This window comes from Eucyclogobius newberryi, unplaced genomic scaffold (assembly GCF_026437365.1).
Source record: "Eucyclogobius newberryi isolate DKJ021-1_F unplaced genomic scaffold, fEucNew1.0.hap1 SCAF_22, whole genome shotgun sequence".
In the NCBI taxonomy this organism is placed as follows: Eukaryota; Metazoa; Chordata; class Actinopteri; order Gobiiformes; family Gobiidae; genus Eucyclogobius; species Eucyclogobius newberryi.
In genome coordinates, this window is record NW_027315857.1 from 79,191 (window position 1) to 101,177 (window position 21,987).

The window sequence follows — 21,987 nt, forward strand, 5'->3', positions numbered from 1 at the left end:
TGTCAGAGGAAAAAAAAAACAACCCAAAGGGTCGTTTCCATGTACGCCGCTCGCGCTCCGGCCCCTCCGCCGGGCGCTTTGCGCGGGCGCCGCTTTGGACCGTTGACGGGAGGGTCAGCGTGGGGAGAGCTCACTGCTCCCCGAACCCATTGTGGGCATCGCTTCTCGGCCTTTTGGCTAAGATCAAGTGTAGTATCTGTTCTTATCAGTTTAATATCTGATACGTCCCCTACCCGGGGACCGTATATTAAATTGATTTTTGGACCAGGGAGATGGAATTTGGGGCTTGCTCCGTCCACTCCACGCATCGGCTCGGTATTGCAGTACCTCCGAGAACGGTGCACCTCCTCTCTCAGGTTAAAAAAAGTCATTCAGTTTGTTTTCGCCGTCACGTTACATGCAAATGTGCCATCATACCCTCATGTTAAACGCTTCCTTGCCGTTTGTCTGCTCCGGAAGTGGACAAAAATTCTCGGAGACGTTTTGAGTGGAAGGGCTGGATATTTCAAATCTCCCGCCAAAAGCCCTGACTGGAGAAGAGGGGGAGGGAAGGTGAAGTATCTGTTCCTAAACCCAACCCCCTTGGGAGGTAGCCCATTCCACGTAAACCCTTGTGCAAAATAGGCCACCTTTGGAATTTGAGTGGCCCCTTTGTGAAGTACAGTACATGTGACTAGTTGTTTTTTTTTTTTTTGGGGGGGGTCAAACGCAACACCGACTTTCAAACCCATCCTCGACAAGTAAAGTCTTCGCATGAGGGCGTGCTTCTGCCCGGTTTCGAGCCGGGGACCTTTTGCGTGTGAGGTAAACGTGATAACCGCTACACTACAGAAGCGATAGTGTAGCGCAGGTACGTTGGTGGGACAAGTCCTCAGCGTCAGTGCAACGCTTTCGTGCTGGGTAAAACGCACTTTCTCTCCCCGTCTGGGAATCGAACCCAGGTCTTCCGCGTGACAAGCGGAGATACTGTCCACTATACTAACGAGGACATATGGGGCTGCAGGGGGGCCCCTTTTTTTTTTTTTTTTTTTTGGGCGTGTGTGTCGGTGTCTTTTTCCCCCGATCTCTGTGATGAAAAGTTTGAAGGACTACGCCGACAATTCCGCCGCTCCTCCCTCTTTTCTAGGAATAAACCATCGAGTTTGGAATGAACCGTGTCAAAGATTGAAGCAAACATAAAAGGAGGCTTTGTTTCTGCCCGGTTTCGAGCCGAGGACCTTTCGCGCATTAGGCGAACGTGATAACCGCTACACTACAGAAACGACGTGCGAGCCTGTCGTGTCCCTTTTGCCGCGCGACCGCCGATGCAAATGAGCGCGTGAACAGAAGTACACTGCCCGTGATGAAGCCCCGTGTGCCCTCAAGTACTGGACGCCGTGTGGCGCGTCAACGTCCTAAACCCAACCCCCTTGGGAGGTAGCCCATTCCACGTAAACCCTTGTGCAAAATAGGCCACCTTTGGAATTTGAGTGGCCCCTTTGTGAAGTATAGTACATGTGACTAGTTGTTTTTTTTTTTTTTGGGGGGGGGTCAAACGCAACACCGACTTTCAAACCCATCCTCGACAAGTAAAGTCTTCGCATGAGGGCGTGCTTCTGCCCGGTTTCGAGCCGGGGACCTTTTGCGTGTGAGGCAAACGTGATAACCGCTACACTACAGAAGCGATAGTGTAGCGCAGGTACGTTGGTGGGACAAGTCCTCAGCGTCAGTGCAACGCTTTCGTGCTGGGTAAAACGCACTTTCTCTCCCCGTCTGGGAATCGAACCCAGGTCTTCCGCGTGACAAGCGGAGATACTGTCCACTATACTAACGAGGACATATGGGGCTGCAGGGGGGGCCCTTTTTTTTTTTTTATTTTTGGCGTGTGTGTCGGTGTCTTTTTCCCCCGATCTCTGTGATGAAAAGTTTGAAGGACTACGCCGACAATTCCGCCGCTCCTCCCTCTTTTCTAGGAATAAACCATCGAGTTTGGAATGAACCGTGTCAAAGATTGAAGCAAACATAAAAGGAGGCTTTGTTTCTGCCCGGTTTCGAGCCGAGGACCTTTCGCGCGTTAGGCGAACGTGATAACCGCTACACTACAGAAACGACGTGCGAGCCTGTCGTGTCCCTTTTGCCGCGCGACCGCCGATGCAAATGAGCGCGTGAACAGAAGTACACTGCCCGTGATGAAGCCCCGTGTGCCCTCAAGTACTGGACGCCGTGTGGCGCTGCAACGTGGCACTCTTGTTTCTCTTCAGAGCGTATAAATCTTTCGCCTTTTACTAAAAAGATCACAAGTGTTGGGGCTGTGCGGTGTATGGAGCACAACACTTTAAGCGACGTGCTCCAACATCGGCAGATGAGGAAATGGCAGCAGCTTCGCACGGCCCCCGGCGGAATGCACTCCGCTTCGAACTACTGGGAGAACTGGAAATGGATCGATTGACCTTCAGCAGACGCCTTTTGCAAAAAGAACTGGCTGTAACAACGAATCAACTGGACTTTATATTTGCCTTTCCTGGCAAAAAGATTTTTGAAGTCGTTTTCACCACAACGAAGCATCTGGAGACATGTTTGGAGTTGTACGAGAGGAAGAAAACATCCACCACTGTCTTCCAGCAGGTGAACGTTACTCCTCTCACTGATTTGGATAAAAAAACTGTCCATATCGTTATCTATTCAGAAAAAGTGAGACTGGATGATGTCAAGACATGGGCCTCTTTCTTCTGCGATGTCCTAAAAGCAACAGAGGTTGTAGACATCGATGGCATTAAAACAGGAATAAGTGATGGAAGAATACTCTCTGTAGACTTAGATCAAAATGGAAAACAACTTAGAGTTATCAGTGTTTATTGTCCACCCACAGTGCAAGGAAGACTTAAAACCTTGGAACTTTTACAGACTTTATTTTTTTGCAAATATGAAGTTGTCATTGGGGGTGACTTTAACTGCATCTTGACTAGAACAGACAGATTGACAAAACGAGCTACTACGGCAAAACTAGATGCCAGCTCACACGCTTTGGCGAATTTAATAAGAGACTGTCATTTGAAAGACTGTGCGGAAAGTTTAGGGTCAAAGCCAGACTTTACGTGGTCTAATGGCAAATCCTTCTCACGTATTGATCTTACCCTGGTGTCCCGAGGCCTTCTCCCCCTTAAATGTTGGAGAACACCAGTTGTCTTTTCAGATCACTTTAAGCTAACCACCGTGATAGACATTAAAGGAGGGTTGAAACGCCATACGGGCCCGTGGAAATTAAATATTGCTTTATTACAGAACAAATACATAGTAGAAAAATTAAAAGGAAAATTTGAACAATGGAAAACCCTACGAGATCTCCATAACTCCTGTGGAGACTGGTGGGAAGATATTAAATCCAGGACAAAATCCTTCTTCATGTCAGAGAGTAAAACACTGGCCGCTAGAAAGAGAATGTTTTATTCTAGACTTCAAAGAAAACTTCAAAACTACTATAAACTGGCACAAAACGGCTTTGACATGCAACAAGAGATTGTCACACTAAAAGCAAAACTATGTGAACTAATGAGGGAGAAGAGTAAAAGTATCCTCCTGAGAAGCAGGATCCAACATCTAGAGGAAAATGAGAAATGTTCCCGGTACTTTTTCCAAAAAATAGCAAAAGCAAAGCACCATATAACATCTGTCTATGATCAGGAAGGAAAAGAAGAGAAGGACATGGAAAAAATCATTCACATTATTAGGTCCTTTTTTGCCAATCTCTATCAGGACACACTGGTGTCTAGCAAAATGATGGACACTTTTCTTTCTAAGACTACTGGAAAACTTAGTACTTCAGTGAAGGAATCCTTAGACAAAAATATAACATTGGCAGAACTGACAAAAGCCATTACAAGTATGAAAGACAATAAAACTCCAGGCTTGGATGGTCTCCCCAAAGAGTTTTACGTTACCTTTTGGGAGCAGCTGAAACTCCCCCTTTTGGAGATGTACAACGAAAGTCTTGGCAAAGGAGCGTTGCCATCATCATTGAGACGGGGGGCAATCTCCCTCCTTCACAAAAAAGGACAAAAACAGAATCTACAGAACTGGAGACCACTAACCCTTCTAGGTGTCGATGTAAAAATACTGGCCAAGGTTTTATTTTTACGAACTCAACCCATCGTTGGTGACCTGGTGGAGAGTGAACAAACATGTGGAGTACAAGGACGGACAATGACAGATAGCCTAGCCCTGGTGAGAGACACGTATCTCCTCTGTAAAGAACGTAACAGCCCCCTATGTATACTAAGTTTGGACCTCGAAAAAGCTTTTGATAGCATAAGCCACGATTATATAAAAGCAGTGTTGAAACATTTTGGTTTTGGAGAAAATTTTAGACGGTGGGTTAACCTCTTGTACACTGACTGCCATAGTGTGGTAATAGTTAATGGACAACAAACAAATGCTATAGATATCCGGGCTGGGGTCAGACAAGGGTGCCCCTTGTCACCCACATTATTTATTTTAGCAATAGAACCGCTAGTTTGTGCCCTTAGAAGGAACAATGACATAAAAGGAATTTTTGTGCCAGGAAGTGAAAATAGACAGGCAAAAATATCAGTTTATATGGATGATATCACTTTGTTACTTTCAGACAATAAATCTATAGGAGAAGCCTTAAAGGTCTGTGAAAACTTTACTCTCGCTGCAAGCACAAGGGTTAATAAGAACAAAACCAAAATACTTTATTTGAATTGGAAAGAGAAATACGAAAATATAGACCTGATTAAAAATAAAGACACAATTAAAGTCTTGGGAATTCAGATAGGAAAAGACATGGAAGTAAAAAACTGGGAGTCAAAGCTACCCAAATTGACAGCCAATTTAAGAGCATGGCAAGATAGGGAGCTTACATTTACTGGGAAAGTCTTAATTGTGAACTCGGTACTGTTGGCTTCAGTGAATAATCTGGCGACTGTGTTTCCTGCCCCCTATCGGATACTTAAGACTCTGAAGAAGATGTTGTTCCAGTTTATCTGGGGGGGGGAAATCAGAGAGACTCAAACGAAATATAATGCATCGCCTCCCACTGTGCGGGGGTATCGGGGTGCCATTAATCGAGGCAAAATTTGAAGCAATGTTCTTGGCCCCAATTTTAAAGGCAGTCCTTCTACCAGAAAGGGAAATTTTGTGGCACTATTTTGCAAAATTGTGGGTGGGTAGAAAAGTTTTAATCACATGGGGAAAAAGACCATCAATGGATGTCCCCCACGCCGAGATTTGCCCATCAGTCTACAAACATGTGCTTGAGAACTTATCCAAAGGACTTAGCCAGGTACCATCGACAGAACTGACAAGGAGAAAAATAGAACAAAAACTGTCCGTAGATTTGGAGAAACTTACCCCGGTAGATCTTTTATCGGCACAAGAGAGCAAAAGGGCATGGGAAAATATACATTTTCAAAAACTTACGAACAGACACAGAGATTTGGCCTGGCAAATTGGCCATAAATGTTTGCCAACCCGAGAGTTCCTTTTTAAAAGACACTTTACACCAAGCCCAAGATGCCCGAGACCCTTTTGTGGCAGTGAGGAAACTCATTTACACGTTTTTTGGACATGCCCTTTTGCTGTGAATGCCTGGGTAACAGTATCCCCATGGCTGAAAAATGTTGGGAAAATTCCATCAAGTTATAACAATATTGCCTATGGTGAAACTGCAAAATTCCAAAATAAGGAGAGGTGGTGGATTATAGTTAATTGTATAAAAGAAGCTATCTGGAAATCAAGGAATGTATTGACTTTTAAAAACTATCAAATGTCAGAAATGTTGTTGATGAAATGTGTTATGAATATTTTTAAAGATTATGTTTTAAGAGATTTAGTGGAAGGAAAGAGAGAAGAAATAATCAATTTATGGAAAATTCCAAACTCTTTTAAAGACTTGCTGTATTCATAGTTTTGGTAAATAATGTGTAATTGTATTGACTTTTGTAAACTGTGTTTAAAAGATGTGTTTTAAGTGTGGAAAGTATTTTGAAAGAAATTTATTGCTATGAAATAATAAAAACCGCCTGAAAAGTGAAAAGTGCCTTTTACTAAAGATTTCCGTGGAGAGGGACAACAAGAGATCTTTCCAATTTTTTGATGCCCTGCTTCAATGCGGGGCTTTTCTACCTATGTCTAAAGCAAGCAAGCGGTCATCCTCCAAGAGCAAAGGTTGTGTCTTGTCGGCCTTTAAACATGCCCTTGCGTACCCTCCGTTTGGCATCCCGTGTTCAAGAACTTTAAAAGTAAAAAAGAGTGCTTAGAACGCACAGACTTGCGTGTGTATCGCTGCCGTTTAACCTGGGGCTCAATCGTCGGGTGGAAGCTGGTCCATGCAAATGGCCGGAAGGACCATGCTGCCACATTGCCTCTTCCAGGGCCTGGGCCTTGGCTCGGAGCGGAGCAACTCATACTTACCTGGCAGGGGCGACACCATGATCAGGAAGGTGGTTCACCCAGGGCGAGGCTCGTCCATTGCACAAACAGGATGTGCTGACCCCTGTGAATTCCCCAAATGTGGGAATCTCAACTGCATAATTTCTGGTAGTGGGGGACTGCGTTCGCGCTCTCCCCTCTTGTTTTTTGTCAGAGGAAAAAAAAAAAACCCAAAGGGTCGTTTCCATGTACGCCGCTCGCGCTCCGGCCCCTCCGCCGGGCGGTGGGGCCGGCGGAGGACCGTATATTAAATTGATTTTTGGACCAGGGAGATGGAATTTGGGGCTTGCTCCGTCCACTCCACGCATCGGCTCGCTATTGCAGTACCTCCGAGAACGGTGCACCTCCTCTCTCAGGTTAAAAAAAGTCATTCAGTTTGTTTTCGCCGTCACGTTACATGCAAATGTGCCATCATACCCTCATGTTAAACGCTTCCTTGCCGTTTGTCTGCTCCGGAAGTGGACAAAAATTCTCGGAGACGTTTTGAGTGGAAGGGCTGGATATTTCAAATCTCCCGCCAAAAGCCCTGACTGGAGAAGAGGGGGAGGGAAGGTGAAGTATCTGTTCCTAAACCCAACCCCCTTGGGAGGTAGCCCATTCCACGTAAACCCTTGTGCAAAATAGGCCACCTTTGGAATTTGAGTGGCCCCTTTGTGAAGTACAGTACATGTGACTAGTTGTTTTGTTTTTTTTTGGGGGGGGGTCAAACGCAACACCGACTTTCAAACCCATCCTCGACAAGTAAAGTCTTCGCATGAGGGCGTACTTCTGCCCGGTTTCGAGCCGGGGACCTTTTGCGTGTGAGGCAAACGTGATAACCGCTACACTACAGAAGCGATAATGTAGCGCAGGTACGTTGGTGGGACAAGTCCTCAGCGTCAGTGCAACGCTTTCGTGCTGGGTAAAACGCACTTTCTCTCCCCGTCTGGGAATCGAACCCAGGTCTTCCGCGTGACAAGCGGAGATACTGTCCACTATACTAACGAGGACATATGGGGCTGCAGGGGGGCCCCTTTTTTTTTTTTTTTTTTTTGGGCGTGTGTGTCGGTGTCTTTTTCCCCCGATCTCTGTGATGAAAAGTTTGAAGGACTACGCCGACAATTCCGCCGCTCCTCCCTCTTTTCTAGGAATAAACCATCGAGTTTGGAATGAACCGTGTCAAAGATTGAAGCAAACATAAAAGGAGGCTTTGTTTCTGCCCGGTTTCGAGCCGAGGACCTTTCGCGCGTTAGGCGAACGTGACAACTGCTACACTACAGAAACGACGCGCGAGCCTGTCGTGTCCCTTTTGCCGCGCGACCGCCGATGCAAATGAGCGCGTGAACAGAAGTACACTGCCCGTGATGAAGCCCCGTGTGCCCTCAAGTACTGGACGCCGTGTGGCGCTGCAACGTGGCACTCTTGTTTCTCTTCAGAGCGTATAAATCTTTCGCCTTTTCCTCCTATTTTTTAATAATAAAATAAAAACAATCAGAGATAAATTAGATGAAATTACCCCCGCTATTAGCCCTGAACTAGCCCAAGCTGTAAATCTAACGTCCCATATAAATCCACCTGTAAACCTAGAAAGGTTCACAGCTGTTGATCAAGCAGAGATAACTTCAGCCATTATGTCCTCTAAAAGCTCAACTTGTGTCCTAGACCCCATTCCAAGCAGACTCCTCAAAGACATTCTTCCCCTAATTATAGACCCTATTCTTAATATAATAAATACTTCACTCGAAAGTGGCTATGTTCCACAGTCCTTCAAACATGCAGTCATTAAACCTCTTCTGAAAAAGCCTAATCTAGATCCCGACCTATTGGTAAACTACAGACCTATTTCAAATCTTCCCTTCGTCTCTAAAATCCTTGAAAAAGTTGTAGTAAAACAGCTTTGTCGCCACCTGCAGGACAATAACTTATTTGAAGTTTTCCAGTCAGGGTTCAGAGCCCACCACAGCACTGAAACTGCACTAGTTAAAGTCACAAATGATTTGTTATTAGCCGCTGACGATGGACTGGTCTCAATCCTGGTTCTGTTGGACCTCAGCGCAGCGTTTGACACCATCGACCACAACATTCTACTGCAGAGGTTAGAATGTGATGTAGGTGTTGGAGGAACAGCCCTCAGCTGGTTTAAATCCTATCTATCTGATAGGTTCCAATTTGTTAATGTAAACCAGAGCTCCTCACCAAGCTCTAAAGTAATTTACGGTGTGCCACAGGGTTCGGTACTCGGTCCAATTCTGTTTACTCTTTATATGCTACCATTAGGCAACATTATCAGAAAGCATGACATTAACTTCCACTGCTATGCAGACGACACTCAGCTGTATTTATCAATGAAACCTGATCAGAGCGATCAAGTAGACAGACTTAGTACTTGTGTGAAGGAGATAAAAACCTGGATGACACTAAACTACCTGCTTCTTAACCCTGAAAAAACCGAGGTCATTGTGCTTGGCCCTAAGCATCTACGAGACGCTCTATCTGAGCAGATAGTCACACTGGACAATGTCAGTGTAGCCTCCAGTTCTACTGTAAGAAACCTTGGAGTCTTATTTGACCAGGAGCTCTCATTTAAAGCTCATATAAATCAAGCTTGTAAAACAGCCTATTTCCATTTGCGCAACATCGCCAAAATCAGAAGAATCCTGCCTAAAAGTGATGCCGAAAAACTTATCCATGCATTTGTAACGACTAGATTAGACTACTGTAACTCCCTGCTTGCAGCGTGTCCTAAAAGCTCCATAAAAAGCTTTCAACTGGTTCAAAATGCAGCAGCAAGATTACTAACAGGAACAAAAAGAAGAGAGCACATTACGCCAGTGCTGAAGTCTCTTCACTGGCTCCCCGTCGAGTCCAGAATCAAATTCAAAATTCTACTCTTGACCTACAAAGCCATAAATGACATGGCCCCATCCTACCTCAAAGATGCTATAGAACCATATCATCCAAACAGAGCTCTTCGCTCTCAGAATGCCGGCCTTCTGGTGGTGCCAAGAGTCTCTAAAAGTACTGTAGGAGGTAGAGCGTTTAGCTACCAAGCTCCTGTGTTATGGAATCAGCTCCCGACCCATGTTAAATATGCTGACACGGTCTCTTCATTTAAGTCCAGGCTTAAAACGTTCCTCTTCGAAATCGCTTATGGTCAGAGTAGTTAGGAACAGAAAGATAAACCCACAGCTTCAGCTACGCTGCCCTAGGAGTAACTTTGCTGGGGGAAGTATGACAGCTTGAGCACTATCCTCTTCTTCTGACTACTTATGCTATCAAACAATATTTATTTTTTAATTCCACTTGCAAACTGTTCACCGCCTTCTTTTTCTTTCTCTCACTCCTGAGGACCTGTGGACCCAGATGTCCCTCTCCTGGTGAAGTGGTCCCTGCCCCATGTGGACGGTCCCTCATCTGCCTGAAGAGTGGCTCCAGTTCGCCTCAGTCGGTCCCTCATCTGCCTGAAGAGTGGGTCCAGCTCGCCTCCGACGGTGCCTCATCCACCTGAAGAGTGGGTCCAGTTCGCCTCCGACGGTCCCTCATCTGCCTGAAGAGTGGGTCCTGCTCGACTCCGACGGTCCCTCATCTGCCTGAAGAGTGGGTCCAGTTCGCCTCAGTCGGTCCCTCATCTGCCTGAAGAGTGGGTCCAGCTCCAGTCTCCTCGTGTCCGTCTGTCCGTCTGTGAGAGTCGGATCTCTCCTTCACTGGAACTCCTCCAGGTTTCTACGCTTTTTTCCCAAAGAGGTTTTTTTTTTGTAGTTTTTCCTGGCCGAGAAGGAGAGTCTAAGGACAGAGGACCCTGGGACATCGTCCCTCGCCACCACAGACATTGTCTGACTTCATCGCCACCACAGACATTGTCTGACTCCATCGCCACCCCAGACATTGTCTGACTTCATCGCCACCACAGACATTGTTGATTCATTTCTCCCTGTGGCCCTCAGAGGCAACTGTTGTTGTGATTTTGGGCCTTACAAAAATAAATTGATTTGATTTGATGATTTGATGATAAAGATTTCCGTGGAGAGGGACAACAAGAGATCTTTCCAATTTTTTGATGCCCTGCTTCAATGCGGGGCTTTTCTACCTATGTCTAAAGCAAGCAAGCGGTCATCCTCCAAGAGCAAAGGTTGTGTCTTGTCGGCCTTTAAACATGCCCTTGCGTACCCTCCGTTTGGCATCCCGTGTTCAAGAACTTTAAAAGTAAAAAAGAGTGCTTAGAACGCACAGACTTGCGTGTGTATCGCTGCCGTTTAACCTGGGGCTCAATCGTCGGGTGGAAGCTGGTCCATGCAAATGGCCGGAAGGACCATGCTGCCACATTGCCTCTTCCAGGGCCTGGGCCTTGGCTCTGAGCGGAGCGGCTCATACTTACCTGGCAGGGGCGATACCATGATCAGGAAGGTGGTTCACCCAGGGCGAGGCTCGTCCATTGCACAAACAGGATGTGCTGACCCCTGTGAATTCCCCAAATGTGGGAATCTCAACTGCATAATTTCTGGTAGTGGGGGACTGCGTTCGCGCTCTCCCCTCTTGTTTTTTGTCAGAGGAAAAAAAAAAAAACCCAAAGGGTCGTTTCCATGTACGCTGCTCGCGCTCCGGCCCCTCCGCCGGGCGCTTTGCGCGGGCGCCGCTTTGGACCGTTGACGGGAGGGTCAGCGTGGGGAGAGCTCACTGCTCCCCGAACCCATTGTGGGCATCGCTTCTCGGCCTTTTGGCTAAGATCAAGTGTAGTATCTGTTCTTATCAGTTTAATATCTGATACGTCCCCTACCCGGGGACCGTATATTAAATTGATTTTTGGACCAGGGAGATGGAATTTGGGGCTTGCTCCGTCCACTCCACGCATCGGCTCGGTATTGCAGTACCTCCGAGAACGGTGCACCTCCTCTCTCAGGTTAAAAAAAGTCATTCAGTTTGTTTTCGCCGTCACGTTACATGCAAATGTGCCATCATACCCTCATGTTAAACGCTTCCTTGCCGTTTGTCTGCTCCGGAAGTGGACAAAAATTCTCGGAGACGTTTTGAGTGGAAGGGCTGGATATTTCAAATCTCCCGCCAAAAGCCCTGACTGGAGAAGAGGGGGAGGGAAGGTGAAGTATCTGTTCCTAAACCCAACCCCCTTGGGAGGTAGCCCATTCCACGTAAACCCTTGTGCAAAATAGGCCACCTTTGGAATTTGAGTGGCCCCTTTGTGAAGTACAGTACATGTGACTAGTTGTTTTGTTTTTTTTGGGGGGGGGGTCAAACGCAACACCGACTTTCAAACCCATCCTCGACAAGTAAAGTCTTCGCATGAGGGCGTGCTTCTGCCCGGTTTCGAGCCGGGGACCTTTTGCGTGTGAGGCAAACATGATAACCGCTACACTACAGAAGCGATAGTGTAGCGCAGGTACGTTGGTGGGACAAGTCCTCAGCGTCAGTGCAACGCTTTCGTGCTGAGTAAAACGCACTTTCTCTCCCCGTCTGGGAATCGAACCCAGGTCTTCCGCGTGACAAGCGGAGATACTGTCCACTATACTAACGAGGACATATGGGGCTGCAGGGGGGCCCCTTTTTTTTTTTTTTTTTTTTGGGCGTGTGTGTCGGTGTCTTTTTCCCCCGATCTCTGTGATGAAAAGTTTGAAGGACTACGCCGACAATTCCGCCGCTCCTCCCTCTTTTCTAGGAATAAACCATCGAGTTTGGAATGAACCGTGTCAAAGATTGAAGCAAACATAAAAGGAGGCTTTGTTTCTGCCCGGTTTCGAGCCGAGGACCTTTCGCGCGTTAGGCGAACGTGATAACCGCTACACTACAGAAACGACGTGCGAGCCTGTCGTGTCCCTTTTGCCGCGCGACCGCCGATGCAAATGAGCGCGTGAACAGAAGTACACTGCCCGTGATGAAGCCCCGTGTGCCCTCAAGTACTGGACGCCGTGTGGCGCTGCAACGTGGCACTCTTGTTTCTCTTCAGAGCGTATAAATCTTTCGCCTTTTACTAAAAAGATCACAAGTGTTGGGGCTGTGCGGTGTATGGAGCACAACACTTTAAGCGACGTGATCCAACATCGGCAGATGAGGAAATGGCAGCAGCTTCGCACGGCCCCCGGCGGAATGCACTCCGCTTCGAACTACTGGGAGAACTGGAAATGGATCGATTGACCTTCAGCAGACGCCTTTTGCAAAAAGAACTGGCTGTAACAACGAATCAACTGGACTTTATATTTGCCTTTCCTGGCAAAAAGATTTTTGAAGTCGTTTTCACCACAACGAAGCATCTGGAGACATGTTTGGAGTTGTACGAGAGGAAGAAAACATCCACCACTGTCTTCCAGCAGGTGAACGTTACTCCTCTCACTGATTTGGATAAAAAAACTGTCCATATCGTTATCTATTCAGAAAAAGTGAGACTGGATGATGTCAAGACATGGGCCTCTTTCTTCTGCGATGTCCTAAAAGCAACAGAGGTTGTAGACATCGATGGCATTAAAACAGGAACCAAGCGGCTGGAAGTGAAGTTAAGAAGAACTAACGGGGAACTTCAACATCTCCCTAACTCCATTCAACTGGGGGCTTTCCGAGGCTCTGTCTTTTATCCGGGGCAGCCACGGAAATGCAGAAGATGCGGCAGCCTTGATCACCTGGCAGCAGGGTGCAATGTAGCCCAATGCAGAAAGTGCAAATCCCTGGATCATCCCACATCACTATGCACAGTTTCAGTTAAATGCAACCTGTGTTCGGCGGACACCCATCTCTTTAAGGACTGCCCACAAGCCTATGCTAATAGAGTGAAAGGGAATACAGTGACAACATCAGTATCATGCCAAGATGACCCGGATCCCTATTCCCAACTCTTTGATGAGAATCCCGTGTCACAAGACAGAATGGACAAGGCAGATGGACCGGACAACTCTCCAAAAGAACCACCCACAGTGAGACTTCAGGATGTCCCCAAAACTCTACAGGATGCAGAAGGGGTCTTCGACGCCCTGTTGGCCAGCCTCCCCCCCTTCCAGGAGGAGGGCACACAGGGGGAACCTGCACCGCAAGAGGATAGTCAAGATGGTTTAGCAGCAACAGCTGAAACCTTTCTTCCGGACACTCAAGTGGAATTTTTGGAACGGCAGGGGGCGGTAAAACGCCTTCAGAACACGTCAAGTGAGGAATCTTTCCACCTAGAGCAGTCTGAAAAGGTATGGCCACCTGCCTCGTCTCTCTCCACCGAATTCCTTGACCATACTAGCGTGAACACGTTTACAGTTGTGACAAAAATAAAATCGGCGGAAGGCCCCCCAAATCCACAAAAGAAAAAAAGGAAGGGTCACAGAACACAAGGAGAAAATGGTTTAGTGGTAAACTCCTCCAACTATTAATATGACCTCTCTCTCAGTAGTCACAATTAATACAAGAGGCTTGAATGAATTGTTAAAGTGCCAGACAGTTTTCAATGAACTGCATAATGGAATTGGAGATATTTTCTGTCTCCAAGAATGTAATATACCTTTTAAAGATAGTTATAGAGATTATGAAAGTAGATGGCCTCATGGACAATCCTTTTGGTCTGGAGATAATGAAAACAAGAACTCTGGGGTAGCCATCTTGCTCCGAGGTCACCATTTTAATATAAACAGAGTCCAGAGAATAAGTGATGGAAGAATACTCTCTGTAGACTTAGATCAAAATGGAAAACAACTTAGAGTTATCAGTGTTTATTGTCCACCCACAGTGCAAGGAAGACTTAAAACCTTGGAACTTTTACAGACTTTAATTTTTTGCAAATATGAAGTTGTCATTGGGGGTGACTTTAACTGCATCTTGACTAGAACAGACAGATTGACAAAACGAGCTACTACGGCAAAACTAGATGCCAGCTCACACGCTTTGGCGAATTTAATAAGAGACTGTCATTTGAAAGACTGTGCGGAAAGTTTAGGGTCAAAGCCAGACTTTACGTGGTCTAATGGCAAATCCTTCTCACGTATTGATCTTACCCTGGTGTCCCGAGGCCTTCTCCCCCTTAAATGTTGGAGAACACCAGTTGTCTTTTCAGATCACTTTAAGCTAACCACCGTGATAGACATTAAAGGAGGGTTGAAACGCCATACGGGCCCGTGGAAATTAAATATTGCTTTCATACAGAACAAATACATAGTAGAAAAATTAAAAGGAAAATTTGAACAATGGAAAACCCTACGAGATCTCCATAACTCCTGTGGAGACTGGTGGGAAGATATTAAATCCAGGACAAAATCCTTCTTCATGTCAGAGAGTAAAACACTGGCCGCTAGAAAGAGAATGTTTTATTCTAGACTTCAAAGAAAACTTCAAAACTACTATAAACTGGCACAAAACGGCTTTGACATGCAACAAGAGATTGTCACACTAAAAGCAAAACTATGTGAACTAATGAGGGAGAAGAGTAAAAGTATCCTCCTGAGAAGCAGGATCCAACATCTAGAGGAAAATGAGAAATGTTCCCGGTACTTTTTCCAAAAAATAGCAAAAGCAAAGCACCATATAACATCTGTCTATGATCAGGAAGGAAAAGAAGAGAAGGACATGGAAAAAATCATTCACATTATTAGGTCCTTTTTTGCCAATCTCTATCAGGACACACTGGTGTCTAGCAAAATGATGGACACTTTTCTTTCTAAGACTACTGGAAAACTTAGTACTTCAGTGAAGGAATCCTTAGACAAAAATATAACATTGGCAGAACTGACAAAAGCCATTACAAGTATGAAAGACAATAAAACTCCAGGCTTGGATGGTCTCCCCAAAGAGTTTTACGTTACCTTTTGGGAGCAGCTGAAACTCCCCCTTTTGGAGATGTACAACGAAAGTCTTGGCAAAGGAGCGTTGCCATCATCATTGAGACGGGGGGCAATCTCCCTCCTTCACAAAAAAGGACAAAAACAGAATCTACAGAACTGGAGACCACTAACCCTTCTAGGTGTCGATGTAAAAATACTGGCCAAGGTTTTATTTTTACGAACTCAACCCATCGTTGGTGACCTGGTGGAGAGTGAACAAACATGTGGAGTACAAGGACGGACAATGACAGATAGCCTAGCCCTGGTGAGAGACACGTATCTCCTCTGTAAAGAACGTAACAGCCCCCTATGTATACTAAGTTTGGACCTCGAAAAAGCTTTTGATAGCATAAGCCACGATTATATAAAAGCAGTGTTGAAACATTTTGGTTTTGGAGAAAATTTTAGACGGTGGGTTAACCTCTTGTACACTGACTGCCATAGTGTGGTAATAGTTAATGGACAACAAACAAATGCTATGGATATCCGGGCTGGGGTCAGACAAGGGTGCCCCTTGTCACCCACATTATTTATTTTAGCAATAGAACCGCTAGTTTGTGCCCTTAGAAGGAACAATGACATAAAAGGAATTTTTGTGCCAGGAAGTGAAAATAGACAGGCAAAAATATCAGTTTATATGGATGATATCACTTTGTTACTTTCAGACAATAAATCTATAGGAGAAGCCTTAAAGGTCTGTGAAAACTTTACTCTCGCTGCAAGCACAAGGGTTAATAAGAACAAAACCAAAATACTTTATTTGAATTGGAAAGAGAAATACGAAAATATAGACCTGATTAAAAATAAAGACACAATTAAAGTCTTGGGAATTCAGATAGGAAAAGACATGGAAGTAAAAAACTGGGAGTCAAAGCTACCCAAATTGACAGCCAATTTAAGAGCATGGCAAGATAGGGAGCTTACATTTACTGGGAAAGTCTTAATTGTGAACTCGGTACTGTTGGCTTCAGTGAATAATCTGGCGACTGTGTTTCCTGCCCCCTATCGGATACTTAAGACTCTGAAGAAGATGTTGTTCCAGTTTATCTGGGGGGGGAAATCAGAGAGACTCAAACGAAATATAATGCATCGCCTCCCACTGTGCGGGGGTATCGGGGTGCCATTAATCGAGGCAAAATTTGAAGCAATGTTCTTGGCCCCAATTTTAAAGGCAGTCCTTCTACCAGAAAGGGAAATTTTGTGGCACTATTTTGCAAAATTGTGGGTGGGTAGAAAAGTTTTAATCACATGGGGAAAAAGACCATCAATGGATGTCCCCCACGCCGAGATTTGCCCATCAGTCTACAAACATGTGCTTGAGAACTTATCCAAAGGACTTAGCCAGGTACCATCGACAGAACTGACAAGGAGAAAAATAGAACAAAAACTGTCCGTAGATTTGGAGAAACTTACCCCGGTAGATCTTTTATCGGCACAAGAGAGCAAAAGGGCATGGGAAAATATACATTTTCAAAAACTTACGAACAGACACAGAGATTTGGCCTGGCAAATTGGCCATAAATGTTTGCCAACCCGAGAGTTCCTTTTTAAAAGACACTTTACACCAAGCCCAAGATGCCCGAGACCCTTTTGTGGCAGTGAGGAAACTCATTTACACGTTTTTTGGACATGCCCTTTTGCTGTGAATGCCTGGGTAACAGTATCCCCATGGCTGAAAAATGTTGGGAAAATTCCATCAAGTTATAACAATATTGCCTATGGTGAAACTGCAAAATTCCAAAATAAGGAGAGGTGGTGGATTATAGTTAATTGTATAAAAGAAGCTATCTGGAAATCAAGGAATGTATTGACTTTTAAAAACTATCAAATGTCAGAAATGTTGTTGATGAAATGTGTTATGAATATTTTTAAAGATTATGTTTTAAGAGATTTAGTGGAAGGAAAGAGAGAAGAAATAATCAATTTATGGAAAATTCCAAACTCTTTTAAAGACTTGCTGTATTCATAGTTTTGGTAAATAATGTGTAATTGTATTGACTTTTGTAAACTGTGTTTAAAAGATGTGTTTTAAGTGTGGAAAGTATTTTGAAAGAAATTTATTGCTATGAAATAATAAAAACCGCCTGAAAAGTGAAAAGTGCCTTTTACTAAAGATTTCCGTGGAGAGGGACAACAAGAGATCTTTCCAATTTTTTGATGCCCTGCTTCAATGCGGGGCTTTTCTACCTATGTCTAAAGCAAGCAAGCGGTCATCCTCCAAGAGCAAAGGTTGTGTCTTGTCGGCCTTTAAACATGCCCTTGCGTACCCTCCGTTTGGCATCCCGTGTTCAAGAACTTTAAAAGTAAAAAAGAGTGCTTAGAACGCACAGACTTGCGTGTGTATCGCTGCCGTTTAACCTGGGGCTCAATCGTCGGGTGGAAGCTGGTCCATGCAAATGGCCGGAAGGACCATGCTGCCACATTGCCTCTTCCAGGGCCTGGGCCTTGGCTCGGAGCGGAGCAACTCATACTTACCTGGCAGGGGCGACACCATGATCAGGAAGGTGGTTCACCCAGGGCGAGGCTCGTCCATTGCACAAACAGGATGTGCTGACCCCTGTGAATTCCCCAAATGTGGGAATCTCAACTGCATAATTTCTGGTAGTGGGGGACTGCGTTCGCGCTCTCCCCTCTTGTTTTTTGTCAGAGGAAAAAAAAAACAACCCAAAGGGTCGTTTCCATGTACGCCGCTCGCGCTCCGGCCCCTCCGCCGGGCGCTTTGCGCGGGCGCCGCTTTGGACCGTTGACGGGAGGGTCAGCGTGGGGAGAGCTCACTGCTCCCCGAACCCATTGTGGGCATCGCTTCTCGGCCTTTTGGCTAAGATCAAGTGTAGTATCTGTTCTTATCAGTTTAATATCTGATACGTCCCCTACCCGGGGACCGTATATTAAATTGATTTTTGGACCAGGGAGATGGAATTTGGGGCTTGCTCCGTCCACTCCACGCATCGGCTCGCTATTGCAGTACCTCCGAGAACGGTGCACCTCCTCTCTCAGGTTAAAAAAAGTCATTCAGTTTGTTTTCGCCGTCACGTTACATGCAAATGTGCCATCATACCCTCATGTTAAACGCTTCCTTGCCGTTTGTCTGCTCCGGAAGTGGACAAAAATTCTCGGAGACGTTTTGAGTGGAAGGGCTGGATATTTCAAATCTCCCGCCAAAAGCCCTGACTGGAGAAGAGGGGGAGGGAAGGTGAAGTATCTGTTCCTAAACCCAACCCCCTTGGGAGGTAGCCCATTCCACGTAAACCCTTGTGCAAAATAGGCCACCTTTGGAATTTGAGTGGCCCCTTTGTGAAGTACAGTACATGTGACTAGTTGGTTTTTTTTTTTTTGGGGGGGGGGTCAAACGCAACACCGACTTTCAAACCCATCCTCGACAAGTAAAGTCTTCGCATGAGGGCGTGCTTCTGCCCGGTTTCGAGCCGGGGACCTTTTGCGTGTGAGGCAAACGTGATAACCGCTACACTACAGAAGCGATAGTGTAGCGCAGGTACGTTGGTGGGACAAGTCCTCAGCGTCAGTGCAACGCTTTCGTGCTGGGTAAAACGCACTTTCTCTCCCCGTCTGGGAATTGAAGCCAGGTCTTCCGCGTGACAAGCGGAGATACTGTCCACTATACTAACGAGGACATATGGGGCTGCAGGGGGGCCCCTTTTTTTTTTTTTTTTTTTTTGGGCGTGTGTGTCGGTGTCTTTTTCCCCCGATCTCTGTGATGAAAAGTTTGAAGGACTACGCCGACAATTCCGCCGCTCCTCCCTCTTTTCTAGGAATAAACCATCGAGTTTGGAATGAACCGTGTCAAAGATTGAAGCAAACATAAAAGGAGGCTTTGTTTCTGCCCGGTTTCGAGCCGAGGACCTTTCGCGCGTTAGGCGAACGTGATAACCGCTACACTACAGAAACGACGTGCGAGCCTGTCGTGTCCCTTTTGCCGCGCGACCGCCGATGCAAATGAGCGCGTGAACAGAAGTACACTGCCCGTGATGAAGCCCCGTGTGCCCTCAAGTACTGGACGCCGTGTGGCGCTCCAACATGGCACTCTTGTTTCTCTTCAGAGCGTATAAATCTTTCGCCTTTTACTAAAGATTTCCGTGGAGAGGGACAACAAGAGATCTTTCCAATTTTTTGATGCCCTGCTTCAATGCGGGGCTTTTCTACCTATGTCTAAAGCAAGCAAGCGGTCATCCTCCAAGAGCAAAGGTTGTGTCTTGTCGGCCTTTAAACATGCCCTTGCGTACCCTCCGTTTGGCATCCCGTGTTCAAGAACTTTAAAAGTAAAAAAGAGTGCTTAGAACGCACAGACTTGCGTGTGTATCGCTGCCGTTTAACCTGGGGCTCAATCGTCGGGTGGAAGCTGGTCCATGCAAATGGCCGGAAGGACCATGCTGCCACATTGCCTCTTCCAGGGCCTGGGCCTTGGCTCGGAGCGGAGCAACTCATACTTACCTGGCAGGGGCGACACCATGATCAGGAAGGTGGTTCACCCAGGGCGAGGCTCGTCCATTGCACAAACAGGATGTGCTGACCCCTGTGAATTCCCCAAATGTGGGAATCTCAACTGCATAATTTCTGGTAGTGGGGGACTGCGTTCGCGCTCTCCCCTCTTGTTTTTTGTCAGAGGAAAAAAAAAACAACCCAAAGGGTCGTTTCCATGTACGCCGCTCGCGCTCCGGCCCCTCCGCCGGGCGCTTTGCGCGGGCGCCGCTTTGGACCGTTGACGGGAGGGTCAGCGTGGGGAGAGCTCACTGCTCCCCGAACCCATTGTGGGCATCGCTTCTCGGCCTTTTGGCTAAGATCAAGTGTAGTATCTGTTCTTATCAGTTTAATATCTGATACGTCCCCTACCCGGGGACCGTATATTAAATTGATTTTTGGACCAGGGAGATGGAATTTGGGGCTTGCTCCGTCCACTCCACGCATCGGCTCGCTATTGCAGTACCTCCGAGAACGGTGCACCTCCTCTCTCAGGTTAAAAAAAGTCATTCAGTTTGTTTTCGCCGTCACGTTACATGCAAATGTGCCATCATACCCTCATGTTAAACGCTTCCTTGTCGTTTGTCTGCTCCGGAAGTGGACAAAAATTCTCGGAGACGTTTTGAGTGGAAGGGCTGGATATTTCAAATCTCCCGCCAAAAGCCCTGACTGGAGAAGAGGGGGAGGGAAGGTGAAGTATCTGTTCCTAAACCCAACCCCCTTGGGAGGTAGCCCATTCCACGTAAACCCTTGTGCAAAATAGGCCACCTTTGGAATTTGAGTGGCCCCTTTGTGAAGTACAGTACATGTGACTAGTTGTTTTGTTTTTTTTTTTGGGGGGGGGGGGTCAAACGCAACACCGACTTTCAAACCCATCCTCGACAAGTAAAGTCTTCGCATGAGGGCGTGCTTCTGCCCGGTTTCGAGCCGGGGACCTTTTGCGTGTGAGGCAAACGTGATAACCGCTACACTACAGAAGCGATAGTGTAGCGCAGGTACGTTGGTGGGACAAGTCCTCAGCGTCAGTGCAACGCTTTCGTGCTGGGTAAAACGCACTTTCTCTCCCCGTCTGGGAATCGAACCCAGGTCTTCCGCGTGACAAGCGGAGATACTGTCCACTATACTAACGAGGACATATGGGGCTGCAGGGGGGCCCCTTTTTTTTTTTTTTTTTTTTGGGCGTGTGTGTCGGTGTCTTTTTCCCCCGATCTCTGTGATGAAAAGTTTGAAGGACTACGCCGACAATTCCGCCGCTCCTCCCTCTTTTCTAGGAATAAACCATCGAGTTTGGAATGAACCGTGTCAAAGATTGAAGCAAACATAAAAGGAGGCTTTGTTTCTGCCCGGTTTCGAGCCGAGGACCTTTAGCGCATTAGGCGAACGTGATAACCGCTACACTACAGAAATGACGTGCGAGCCTGTCGTGTCCCTTTTGCCGCGCGACCGCCGATGCAAATGAGCGCGTGAACAGAAGTACACTGCCCGTGATGAAGCCCCGTGTGCCCTCAAGTACTGGACGCCGTGTGGCGCTGCAACGTGGCACTCTTGTTTCTCTTCAGAGCGTATAAATCTTTCGCCTTTTACTAAAAAGATCACAAGTGTTGGGGCTGTGCGGTGTATGGAGCACAACACTTTAAGCGACGTGCTCCAACATCGGCAGATGAGGAAATGGCAGCAGCTTCGCACGGCCCCCGGCGGAATGCACTCCGCTTCGAACTACTGGGAGAACTGGAAATGGATCGATTGACCTTCAGCAGACGCCTTTTGCAAAAAGAACTGGCTGTAACAACGAATCAACTGGACTTTATATTTGCCTTTCCTGGCAAAAAGATTTTTGAAGTCGTTTTCACCACAACGAAGCATCTGGAGACATGTTTGGAGTTGTACGAGAGGAAGAAAACATCCACCACTGTCTTCCAGCAGGTGAACGTTACTCCTCTCACTGATTTGGATAAAAAAACTGTCCATATCGTTATCTATTCAGAAAAAGTGAGACTGGATGATGTCAAGACATGGGCCTCTTTCTTCTGCGATGTCCTAAAAGCAACAGAGGTTGTAGACATCGATGGCATTAAAACAGGAACCAAGCGGCTGGAAGTGAAGTTAAGAAGAACTAACGGGGAACTTCAACATCTCCCTAACTCCATTCAACTGGGGGCTTTCCGAGGCTCTGTCTTTTATCCGGGGCAGCCACGGAAATGCAGAAGATGCGGCAGCCTTGATCACCTGGCAGCAGGGTGCAATGTAGCCCAATGCAGAAAGTGCAAATCCCTGGATCATCTCACATCACTATGCACAGTTTCAGTTA

General features: G+C 46.4%; 9 non-coding genes across 9 annotated transcripts; all 9 read left to right on the plus strand.

The window, feature by feature from the left end:
* Positions 1 to 157: 157 nt before the first annotated feature.
* LOC140372198 (U2 spliceosomal RNA) lies at positions 158 to 349 on the plus strand. Its single transcript, XR_011928535.1, has one exon. It is a non-coding gene; the product is annotated as a U2 spliceosomal RNA (small nuclear RNA).
* Positions 350 to 6,403: 6,054 nt separating this feature from the next.
* LOC140372332 (U1 spliceosomal RNA) lies at positions 6,404 to 6,569 on the plus strand. Its single transcript, XR_011928661.1, has one exon. It is a non-coding gene; the product is annotated as a U1 spliceosomal RNA (small nuclear RNA).
* A 4,206-nt stretch (positions 6,570 to 10,775) lies between these two features.
* LOC140372310 (U1 spliceosomal RNA) lies at positions 10,776 to 10,941 on the plus strand. The gene has a single exon (XR_011928640.1). It is a non-coding gene; the product is annotated as a U1 spliceosomal RNA (small nuclear RNA).
* A 165-nt stretch (positions 10,942 to 11,106) lies between these two features.
* LOC140372199 (U2 spliceosomal RNA) lies at positions 11,107 to 11,298 on the plus strand. Its single transcript, XR_011928536.1, has one exon. It is a non-coding gene; the product is annotated as a U2 spliceosomal RNA (small nuclear RNA).
* Positions 11,299 to 17,670: 6,372 nt separating this feature from the next.
* LOC140372333 (U1 spliceosomal RNA) lies at positions 17,671 to 17,836 on the plus strand. Its single transcript, XR_011928662.1, has one exon. It is a non-coding gene; the product is annotated as a U1 spliceosomal RNA (small nuclear RNA).
* A 165-nt stretch (positions 17,837 to 18,001) lies between these two features.
* On the plus strand, positions 18,002 to 18,193 carry LOC140372217 (U2 spliceosomal RNA). Its single transcript, XR_011928553.1, has one exon. It is a non-coding gene; the product is annotated as a U2 spliceosomal RNA (small nuclear RNA).
* A 1,050-nt stretch (positions 18,194 to 19,243) lies between these two features.
* On the plus strand, positions 19,244 to 19,357 carry LOC140372291 (U5 spliceosomal RNA). Its single transcript, XR_011928622.1, has one exon. It is a non-coding gene; the product is annotated as a U5 spliceosomal RNA (small nuclear RNA).
* Positions 19,358 to 19,644: 287 nt separating this feature from the next.
* LOC140372334 (U1 spliceosomal RNA) lies at positions 19,645 to 19,810 on the plus strand. The gene has a single exon (XR_011928663.1). It is a non-coding gene; the product is annotated as a U1 spliceosomal RNA (small nuclear RNA).
* Positions 19,811 to 19,975: 165 nt separating this feature from the next.
* On the plus strand, positions 19,976 to 20,167 carry LOC140372218 (U2 spliceosomal RNA). The gene has a single exon (XR_011928554.1). It is a non-coding gene; the product is annotated as a U2 spliceosomal RNA (small nuclear RNA).
* The last annotated feature ends 1,820 nt before the right edge of the window (positions 20,168 to 21,987 follow it).